The sequence below is a fragment of the Chroicocephalus ridibundus genome, chromosome 16, assembly GCF_963924245.1.
Source record: "Chroicocephalus ridibundus chromosome 16, bChrRid1.1, whole genome shotgun sequence".
Taxonomy (NCBI): domain Eukaryota; kingdom Metazoa; phylum Chordata; class Aves; order Charadriiformes; family Laridae; genus Chroicocephalus; species Chroicocephalus ridibundus.
The window spans coordinates 4,411,623-4,423,419 of NC_086299.1; the positions used below are offsets into that span (position 1 = coordinate 4,411,623).

The following is an 11,797-nucleotide window of genomic DNA, read 5'->3' on the forward strand; positions in this document are numbered from 1 at the left end:
TTTCACATCAACCAAGAGAAATTCCAGTGCCATGGCTTGGTTTCATACCAAACATGGAAATTTTCAGCCTCAATGGAGAATTTTTTTAAAAGTTGTAAGTATGGAAAATATGATGGTGACATTACTTAACTTGCAGCCGTTAACTGAGCTTTGGGTTTTTGGACCGCGGAATACTGGTAAGTAGCTCATGGCTGGAAATGCTTAAATTTGGGAATTCAAATTTAGTCTTTTTCAATTCTAAATGGTATAGCTGTTTTTTCCATTCACATGGTATATTTTTATTCCAACGGATGTTTCATATGTGACTTTGTCTAGTCTATGGTAAAATCAATGCAGACATGATCTGTCTTACCTTCCTTCATCTCTATCCATATGTTAAATTACTGCTTCCCACTCCTGCTGAGAATGCCTTTGCTGGCAATAAAAGACCTGCCAAGAGAGTAACTTCTTGTGCCAAGAGGCCAATGTGTAGTGTGATTTATTTGAAATGCAAACAGTTGCAGATGCCTCTTATTACAGACAGTGCTTCTGTTAAATATGAAGCTTTAAACTATATTAGTTAAATATCCGTCTGTCTTTGTATGCTTAGTTATTCAGAGAGCTGTAACTGAAGAAAAATGGCTACGCAAAGTGAGAAGCGCTGAACTCTTGCGCCTTTGACTTTGGGCCAAGCCTTTGAGTTTTGAATGCTTTTAATTTTAGGGTGGGCTTGGATCAGTACCCAAATCAAAATGGCTTAAGTAATCTTACTTATAGCAATCACAGTAATGTAATAGATCCTCCTGTAGGCTTTGCAAAAGTACTGACTTAAAGATAATTCTGGGATGCGGTTGCAAAAGAGCAGCTTCACCTAGCTGCTGGCAAATTACGTAAACTGAGAACACCGATATGTGAGAACGGTTTGTCTCTGCTTGGTCTTGGTGGCAGCGCTGGCAGTTTCTCACTCGTGCAGTAAAGAGGAGGTGTCCCTGCAAAGGAGGATGGAGTAAAACTTTACGTGGTTATGAAGCATGTTAGATGATGAAGGTGGACCAGACCGATGGATCTGAGGTATTTAGACAATGAGTGGGGGTGGAGGTGGGAAAAGGAGTTACAGTTGTCTGGTCCTGGCTTAGAAAGTGTGTCATGGTAATAGAACGGACTTCCATGGGATTGGAATCCTCATGGAGCTGGGGGGAAGGAGTCAAGTGAAGAAAGAGAGAACAGATTTCTCAATCTCTGTACCTAGAGTTAAGACTTTTAATTATAATGTTTTCTGTGCCCTTCATGGCCTTTAATTTCTTAGTGAATTAAATGTATTTTAAAAGATTTGAGGTTCTACTGCTAGTAGAAGAAAAAGATCTGAGTTGGGCATTCTGACTTTTGACCATTAAGTGCCCTGGAGTGTACGTTTTAAATCAGCTGTGAAACATACTTAAAATTACTGATGGAATCATGGCCTCTAAGAGCTAAAAATAGAATGATCTGGTTTCTGGGAAGTGGCAGAGTAAATAAAGAATAATAAAACTTGTCACCCTTGCTGAGTTCTGTGTTACTCGGCCTGAAACAAATCAGGATCCTGGGGGGTATTACGATTAACGCTCTTTCTAGTGTAGGTGTAACCATGAATTCAGATTTGAGGGGAAAGAATAGAAGAACCAAGTAAAGAAAAGTTCTAAGAGCAGATGGTTATTTTTGCATAGTGATGCTCTGTTTTTCTTCTCTTCATTTAATCTTTAGAAAGTCTACTTCTGCTTTAAACATCAGGCTACTCAATGGATCTGAGTTGAATTGGTCACTTTCTATCTATGTTACATTCCAACGTGTGATGATTCTCCTGAAGTACGTGAAAAGCAGAGGTTTTTTCTGTTTTAGGGTTGTATGAGAAAGGTCAGAAGAAGAGCTGGAGAAAGTTTGGAAAGAATAAATGACAGATTTCAGTTCCATTGTTGTAGAACAGGGAGGCTTTGCCTGTTTCCCTGTCACCCCCTGCTCTGAATGGCCCCGTCACATGAAAATTCCCGGGATGCTCAGGGAATACATCATGTATCCTGAATGGCAGCTGCTTGCGGCCTGTGAGGGGTGCTTTCTGTCTGGCGGTGTTATTTGCTGATCTAAGTATTACTACTTTGGTCCAGTGTACCCGATGAGTTAAAAAATTCCTGCTCTGTCTCCTTTCTTCCTGTTCTTGTGAAACCTGATCCACCGGTAAATCAAAATCCACAGGCCTGCTCTATCAGTCACTTGGAGTGAGAAAACGAAGGCAGTGATTCTGACATGGCTGGGTGTCGTTCCAGCCGTTACTGCCTGCGTTGAACCATCTCTCCAGGAAATGCTGTTGGGATGATCCGCAGTTCCTGTTTCCTGACAGGAGACGGTACACGACTCGGCAGATTCCTGGCTTTCTGGCCATGGGGCCTCATGTCTGGATCTGTGCTTTGCTGCCGGCTAGCCTGTAACTGTGTATATTTGAGTGGTGAGATGCAGGCCAGGGAGAAGATTCCTCATGTAGCACTCACTCTATGGGTTAAATCAATTCAGTGGAAGCAGGAAAGCTTGAGCTCACAATTCCCATGGCGATTCCTAAACTCTTGTCAAGTATCGACAAATCATGGGGTCCCGGACCAAGAGCTGGTGTTCCAGAGCCTTTCCCCTCGGATAATTTGGGCCCATTCAAAGTGTGGTCATTGCAGGAAGGCGAAGTTGACTCATTCTAAAACCGTCTACTTGGCTTTTTCTTGAAATGTCAATAATAAAGTCTCCAAGGAGTATTTTGTAAGTGTGTATGGGATGGTAACACAGACGATATTCGTAAAATTACCCAGTATGTCACTGACATGGGGAAAACAGAAGTGATAAATGTGGATAAAAGCTGGGGGAGCTTCTCATTGCTCAGACCTGGCTGCTGAAAACTCACCCCTTAGAAACACAGGCTCTGCAAAATACTCATTCAAGTAATTCCAGACTTAAACCAAGTCAGTTTTGTCATAAAACAGAACAAAGAGAATCATCTTCCTTCTTTAATCATTCATAAGCCATTTGCTCTAGATGAGTGCAGTGAGATGTGATTGACCCTGAGAGGTAATCATCTGTTGAGCTGGAAGGGGAAAATGAAAAGTTTATTTGATGTAACAGATTTTTAACTGGCAGAACAGATAAGAGAGGAAAAAGTCTGTTAAAAAGGATGAACTATTCAAGATGGTATTCCTGAGGTCTCATGAAAACTGTATGTAGAAGTACCAGCGGTGTGGCTCCATCTGGTGGTGTAAAACATAGTGAAGATGGGTGGTCAGCGTAGAAAAAGCGCGTATGACAAAGAAGCCCGTGTTGAATCTGGCTGCAATATGTCTTCCTGGTACACATAACCCCTCCTTCCTATCTCTTCAGAGTCCACTGAAGGTGTTCTGACTACTCCATAAAGACTTACAAATAAAACAAGCTTTTCCTAATGTTTACTTTTATAGGGACTTTCTTTTCTATTTTTTTTTTTAAGTAAAATCTTCAGATGGCAGAGGTGGAGAGGTTAAAATCAGCCAGGGTTAACTGGAGCAGTGCCTCTTAGACAACCGTCAATCCAACTCTTAGAAAATAGTGGATGGTGACGTGTATACATGTAACTGTTAAACGGCTGCTCTTCTCTGCCTAGCGGGGATCCGAGCTCTTGAATGAACACTAAGTATTGGAGGAGTGACAGCTCCGGGAGTGATGGACGCCACTTTGCACTAATGAGAGATCTGGGAGCTTTTCCAAGGATGACTGCACCACTTAGTTGAACAATTCTATATTTCATCCGCTGCTTGTATCAGATGTGTCTTTAACCCACCGCCGTCTGAAAAGCTTGTCAAATCTTGTCCCAAGTTCATGCTGTCAAGTAACGAGAAAGAATTGCCCAGGGTATGAGGTATTACTGGATTATAGGGGAAGGCCAAAGAGCTGAGAACATTCAGCGTGCAGGGGACTGGCCGGGCTGGTGTCAGTGGCAGCTCCAAAAAGCGACGTTGGAATTAAAAAATGGTTCTGTTGAGCAGTTCTATCTTCCTCCTCCCATGGCTTCTTTCAATCGAGTGATAGCATCAGACATGGTGACAGGAAATGGAGCAATTACAGATAGACTTCAAGGAACAGCTTATCAGAATTGAAGGTTAAACTTTCATAAGCAAAAGGCTCATTCTTGTTCTTTGAAGCTTGTCACAGTCCTACACGCAAAGAGTAACTTAACCAGAAATACCAGCTGGGAGCCAGGCAGTCTCCTGACCTCAGCTCTCGTCCTGCTAAAAGTGAAAATTCCTCACCAAGTTGTGGAGCTTAAATTAACAGGGCTAGCTTCTTATTCTCTGCTGAAAACATAAACTAAAACTCTTGGACGTGTTTTGTGGTGTGGCAGCTGTATCCTCCTCGCCCTTAGATTCCAAATTATTCTGTCGGTGCTTTGCACTTCAACCAGCATCATCAGTTAAAATCTGTGGTGCGCACTGGACGGGAAATGTGGAGTTAAGGTTAGCAGTGCCACTGCTAAGGATGTCAAAACCTTTCTGTCCTCATGCTGGGTCTGAATAGTTTAACTTATTAATAGACTATTTCTAGTGCTCTGCTGATTTGTTTACATTTGGAATGGCAAGCAGCAGTGCTGGCAATAGCAGTTTAGCTTTCTTTGGCAGCTATATTGCACTAGTATGATGTTTGCAAAGAAGCCTCTTTATCTGAGCCATTACTTTTTTTTTTTTTTTTAAGAAATCAGGTAAGAAATCCCTTGCCAAACCTGCCTGTGCCCTTTTGAACTGCTTTGTCAACTTGAGAATGCAATGCCTGCATGTGTGTCTCCAGCTAAAAAAGGCAAAAACCTCCTGGCGGATTTCATCACGCTCCTGTGAGGAAGGAGTTTCCTTCACTTTCGCGTTCGCTCATCCTGCCTGCCATCCGCTTGCTCGGGCTGACGGAGCTGGGCAGTTGCCATCATTTTCCACCAGGCAGAATCACTCTAGTGAGCAGCAAAAGATGAGGGCGACAGGATCAGGGTGGGATTACTGTTGGAAGAAATGTCAACTGTAATACATTTGGGTGTAAGCCAGATAAAGCACAAATATTCTTAATTTTACAGTTTACTCTAGTAGAGATAGATAATCTTGTGAGTTGTGTTTGGCTGAGTTCTTCACAGGACATCCTCTGCAGTTATATCAAGGGGATTTATGAGCCTATTCCTCCTACTCAGACGATAGTTCTGTTTTTCTTGGTGTTGTTTAAGAGGCTTTAATGCTTTGCAGTATGGAAATTCGGCTCTGTGGAGGAAAACCAGACCATAAAATGATTGTCTGGGCTCTTTGAAAAGTTGCATAACTGGGCATCTGCATCACATCTGAAAGTGACTGGGATCTTTCCTCCTCCTCCCCTTTTCCATGTCAGCAACTTTCGTTATTAGGCCAGTGCTATTTAGGATCCGTTGGTGAAACGGTCTGCGAGCGACTCTAACGTCTATCCTCCCCTTTTCAGAACGGCTCCCTGCACTACTGCTGACTGAAATCAAAAGACTTGTGACCCTGATGGAAAGCGTATTCCTAGTAGTGCCGTGCATTATTTAGGAGCTTTGCTTGCATGAGTGGTCAGGTACAGACTCTTCAGCTGCTGGGAATTAAAGATTTTGCCAAATGGGAATGTCAAATACCGCTTTTCCATGGCTTGTGTGACACTTGGGATCTGACTTCCGACCTTGTAGTCATACTTGCATAATTAACTATCATGTTAATTATATCTAAGTAGTTTGATTTCTTGTCACTTATGTTGAAATTTGGGGTTCAGTGTGATGTTTGACAGAATGTGCAAGAATTTGATGATGTATTTTATAAAGGGAAACGAATTTAAGAGTTGTAAGAGAACAAGACCCTAAAGTTCGTCAGAAGCTTTTTAGGTATGAATTTCAATTCCTATTACTTTATAGACAGAACCCAGCACAATTAAATCTTGATTCCCCCTGCAGCTTCACACTGCTGGTGTAATTGCCGAAGTAGGGAGTATTTATACATGCTGTTTTGCCATAGGTGGAGGTTCGCGGATGGTATTTCTTAATTTTATGGACATGTATTAAAATAGAGCTAGAACTTAAACTCTTACCTATAAAAAAGATTATGCTCTTGTGATTTAATATTATGTAATTTACCACGTTAGGAGAATCTGTTTAAAATGTGGAGAAAACAGCATTTTGGATATGATTAACATGAGGCTCTCGATTCTGCAAGTCGCTCGGTGAGGTAAGGTATTGCTATGGACACCCCCTTCCTATGGACACCCATGTACTGGCACACTTCTACGCACACAGGATAAAGCAGGGCATGTTCTTGCAGATTAATATAACTGATATGTTTGCCTCCATATGATCTTTTGCGAGATACCGTCCCATGGCGAGCATGAAACCCACACTTAAGTGGGCGGTGTCTGGGGTGCTGTACAATGGAACTAAATGTGACTTTGCATTAAATCTAATGTGTCTGCTGGCCTGAAAGTACCAGGCAGCAGCTTCTACTGCCACCTCGTGTTGATGCCCAGTTCAGCCTGGGAACTCGTCCCAGCGTGATCCCTGATGCTTTCCAAGGGTTAAGGGTCTTTCTCAATGTCAAGGTGTGCCATGGCCATCTGCTGCCCCGGAGGTTGTGTAAGTGGCGATACTGAGATTAGTTAAAAAGTTCACCTTTTGTGCTTGAACCTGGGAACCTTTTGAGTGTAATCAAAAAGTGCAATTAAGAACTTTGCACCACCTCGTGAACGCTAGAGGGCAATGCTGCAATCTTTACAGCAGTTAATTTTCCGGTTTCTAGGATTTTAGTGCTCCCTGCCTGCCTCTGTGCAGGCTTTGGAGTGGGGTGCCACTTCTGCCACTGCCTGTGATCCGGACTTGTTTGGGGACCCCTGCCCTGGGGACAGACAGACACCGTGCTTCTGTCCTGAAGGGACGGTCCCGCATGGGAAAGAACAGCGTATGCCGTGGCTGAGCTTGTGAAATAGCTGACGAGCCCCAAGACGGGATCGCAGGCTGTTGGAATTCCAACACCAGAAGCCACAGGGAAACTCCAGAACAAGTAAAGAATGAGATTTGGTACCAAGCAAATGTGTGCAGGGTTATGTATGTGATTATAGCGTTCTGCATTGTCACACGCATGAGCTAAGGCAAAGGGAAGCTAAAAAGTGTTGCCTTAAAAGTAAACTTGCAAAAGATGTGAGAAAAACCTTTATCTTTTACTTTGCTTTGAGCAGATAACGTGAGATTGAATGGGACTATAAATATGTTGGAGGACACTGAAATCTGTAATGTGAGAAATAAATCCTGGTCCGAATGAAATAGGCTCAGGCAGGATCCTCTGTGAAGCACACTTTTATTCACGTTCTTGCAAGAGCGGGTGACCTAGTAAGTAGGCACACTTTCAGTTCTTGAAACACACTTTTTTATTCCCTAATCCCGGCCGAATTTTTCCCTCCCCTGTTTCCCGTTGGTTGGGAACTCCACAGTTCACAGTCTGTCAGAGGCGCCTAAAATCCTTCCCGGATGTCCTGCCTCTGTTTGCTTCTCTTTATGCTACACCTAAAGGGATTATCTGACTAGTTTATTTCTTTCCTTTTGGTAAAAAAATTGCTCAATGTCATTAGCCCTGGTTAAATGTTTGACTCCCCTTCTAGACACTAATCCAGTAGGAATCAGTGTGTGCTTTTGTCTGTGTGATAAGAGATGTTCTACAAGCCTTTGCTGCAGCCTCTTTGTCTTAGTCATTCCCTTATCGTGTCACCTCTGATGGAAACAGTTTTTCTCCTCTGCAAAAGCAATACCTGCCTTTCTTACAGTAATGATCAGGACAATCAGAGAAATAGTCCAGGAAAAAAAAATAGATGGCAATTGGCAGGAAAAACTACTGCCTCACTTAGGAGAAATAATAAAATGCAAAAATACAAACAGATGACAAAGATAAGCAGAGGTGCTTCAGACAAGGATCACAGAATTAAAACAGGTCCCCAGGTAATATATGAGTCAACGATGTTGTGCCACCGCAATAAAGGCTAACATCATACTGGGTGGTACAAATGGAATTATTCCTGTAAGCCTTGCAAAGTAACTTTCTTTCCTGATGCAGTGGTGGTTCCTCAAACAGTGTAATGGTTGCAAATTTCAGGTGCTGTTCTACAAGAAAACATGATTAAATTGGAAAATACGCAGAAGACAGGAATGAAAATATCAGAGATGTAGATATCGTGCTATGTGAGGACTGTTTAAACAATGGAGGTATTTCAATCTAAAGAGAAGACAACTGAGAACAAACGTAAGTTTCTGTGTAAAAGGCTGCTGGAATTAGCAGAATATAATATTTTTTTTTCCATGTCCCTGGTGAATAGAGTAAAAAGTAATGGGAGTTCAGGATGTATCAAGGAAGTTTTGCGCTAGAAAAGGCTTATTATTTCAGTGTTACTTTGTAACTATTACATTGTATAGCCTTAGGTGGTCGTGGTGTTTCTACCATTAGCGAACTTTAAGAGCAGTTTTGGTAGATGTCTGCTAGACCTGACGTGGCTAAAATTGGTCCTGCCTTGGGCAGAGGAATGACCTCTTGATGTATCACCAAGTCCTATTTTCCTGTGACTGGGAGTTGTTCGCTGACAGACTTATAAACATTACATTGCTGACCTGGTTACCGAATGCTTTCTGAATAACTAACCCGCTGTCTCACAACAGGTGAATATTTAGAGACAAAACAGGAAGAGAAAGCGTGATTCAGAACCAGCTGCGCTTACTGGGAATCTTTGAAGGTTAGTGGGGAACAGTGCCAGAACTGGAAATGCTGGGAAGTTTGTTCTCCAGCAGTAGAGAAAGAAATCAGCAAAGACAGGAAACTAAAATGGGTCCGTTAGGTTTAAAAAGAAATGAAGTCTTCAAGGAAGAGGAAGTTACCTGGGGGAATGAGGCGGAGACACGCGTCTGGTGGGAGATGGCAAAACGCATGGATGTTATTTTGGATGATACTTTGATTATTATGGTTTTTTTAAGTAGCTGCCTGACCACTGAATTAGGGAAATCATCTGTGAATGAAGATGGAAGGTAAACTGGTGCCTAAGCGTAGCTGGTTAGTAATCACGAGAATGAGTTAGTCCTACAAGAACAGACCAGTGCTCCTTTCTGGTACTTTTCCTAGTGCAAATGTCTTCGGGAAAGGACAGGTTTCACTGGGGTCCAAAACCTTCTGTCTGAGGTGGTAGGACCAGTAATTGTACCCAAGCTATTGTAAATGCAGGTGCAGATCTCTTGAGCAGTGTCATTCTTTCATCTGAAAAATTAGCTTGCTCTTTTCTATGAAGAAAAGGATCATTTAACTATAGAGCGGGCTGTTCTTTTAATGTGGGGTATTTGGTAGGTATATTTCCTTTTGTGCAAAGGAAAAGGAGATCTTCATCACCTTTCTGTGGCTTTCTGAGAACTAGAACAAAGGTTTTGAATGGGAAGGTTTTCAAATGCATCTGTGATCTGAGCATCTGCAAAATACAAGGGAGTTGAATACATAAAAGGAAGAATGTTAATAATGCTGGGGTATAGAGAATTCTAATGCAAATGAACCAGTAGTTGGCAGAGACTCCTCTCTTTTCACTTCTGTTTTTGACAGTTAGAAGGGTGTGATGTAAGGCTTATATTCAGAATTAATCCTATCTTACATTGAAGCTTTTGGATTCCAGACTGGTTTCCTCTGCATTTGTGTTGTACTGATCACATCAACTGTTTTTATCTGTTCCTGTTTTCAGAATTATATTTAAGTTTTCCCTTTGCATAGATTTTTCCAAGCATTAATTCTGTCTCTTCAAGTCCCCGTTGTGTTGGCATTGGCCTTGGTTTGGCTCACCTCTTGGTGAAAAGCAAGCTGGCTCCATACATCCCTCATTAGCAAATCAGGATCCAGGCACTTATTTTTGAAGTTCTTCCATCAAGATTTTAGGTTTAACCAAAAAAAAAAAAGAAGTTGTCATGGTAATACCAACTCACTGGTTAGAATTCTTTCTTGTGCTATTAGATAACTCATAGGACAGCACAAACCTAGAGGTCAAAGGAACAAAGAACCTCATTTACAAGAAAAAAATAACAGATGAAGAGTAATGTTTTCAATCCAGGGACTCGTTGGGGTTTTTTTGGGGTCTTTTTTGCGGTTTGGGGTTGGTTTTTTTAAGTGTTTAATAGAAAAGTACACTTTGTAACTGTCTAAGCCAACCACTGCAAAGGAGCTCTTAATTCCAAGGACTTCAGAGCCATATAGTAAGAAGATGTCGATAACTTTGCTGATTGTGAACAACAAAGTTCTTGGACTTAGAACTACAGTGTCTTAGGGCTGCAAGGACATTTTTGTTAATAACCAAGCTGCAAATTGGGTCCCCACTGACTTTTGGAGCAGAAATGTGAGTGCTAACTCATCATGAGTTAACAAGCATCAGCTGCATTGCGGTAATGAACGTGCGTGTTTGCAGTGCGTCATACGACTACTTGGTACTTACTGTAGTCACAGTACGTGATAAGGTTTTGTTCTGGTAGCCTAGACATAACAGTGAGTCTTCCATCTATGTTGTCTTTGGAACAAGAACATAGTATTTCATACCTGTACTTAGGCAAGAGAAGCCTGCAGTGATAATTCTTTCGCTTGCTAACCCTTGCTAGCGACAAGAACAGGGTTTGGCTGTTTTACTCTTCACTTGTTGAACTTGTGCCTCCTGCGATTCAAAACCATTCCCTAGCTGCGTAACGGTCTCCAGCCTTCAGCATGACTGATAACACATGACAACAAAGAGGAATTGAATGTAAACGAACCACCTTACTCTGTTTCTCTGCTATTGCTCATCAGGCTGTTTTCGAAGTCTGGGCAATTACGAAAGCTTGTGACCCAGCTTCCTCCATTATTACAGTACAGTGTTTATCTTACTCGTTGGGTGGCTTCTGGCAAGTGCAGGACCCAGCACAGCCCGCTCCCCCTGCTACCAAGAGCCAGCTGGTAGCTGAAGTTGGAATTCTGGCACCTTTGAGCTGTTTGTTAGGGTGATGGGGTGCCTTCCAAAGGTAGCCTAGGTGATACAAATAAGCCAGTTTCCTTCAAATGCTGAGAGCGAGCTAGAATTCCATAAGGCTGGATTCTGACATCTCTCCTATATTCCTATCATGAATGTTGGGAGCGGTGGTGGCTTGGGGGCAGGTAGCAACTGCAATTGCCCAGAGCTCCCCAGACAGTCAGGGTGAAGGTGTTTAGTAGAAAACCAAGAGCAGCTTTTCCCTTGAGTTGCCTTTAGTCTCTCCACTTGGAATTGTGGCCAACACTGGCTTTGTCAATGTGAAAGTTTAGCCTAGTGAAGGTTCAAGGGGTGTTTGCCTTTAGAGGGATCCTGCAGAAAACAATTAATTCCTCTGGACTTGGCTTGAAATTCAGCGCTGCAGCAGTGCGCTTGCCTATCGAACACGCTATCTTGTCTTTTCTGGGGAAACTGAAGCATTAGAAGCTTTTAAATTTTCCATTTAATCAAGCCGCTTTCCTAAAAAGAATCTAGGTCTCCTGTGAATCAAGGTTCTTCCTAAAAAGAATTGCCAGCTTTCCCATGAATGGTAAAATGGTGTAATAAGTAGACTTGGCTTTAAATTCTTATTTGTATTAGGGTAGCAACTGGAAATCCATAAAATATGGACCGCAAGCTCCTCGGGTGCATGCAAAGAGGCATTTCCTGTATCAGTGAGATTAGTCTTGACAAGATTGATAAAGAGGGAAGTATTTGTTTTTTATCTGTTTTGAAGGCAGAAAACCAGACTCCGCTAGTCATGGAGGGA

The 11,797-nt window shown here is 42.2% G+C and overlaps 1 long non-coding RNA gene across 1 annotated transcript; it reads left to right on the top strand.

Annotated features, from left to right (window-relative positions):
• Positions 1-164: 164 nt before the first annotated feature.
• LOC134524037 (uncharacterized) lies at positions 165-11,797 on the top strand. The gene is made up of 3 exons (XR_010073478.1): positions 165-176; positions 928-1,050; positions 11,740-11,797. It is a non-coding gene; the product is annotated as an uncharacterized LOC134524037 (long non-coding RNA).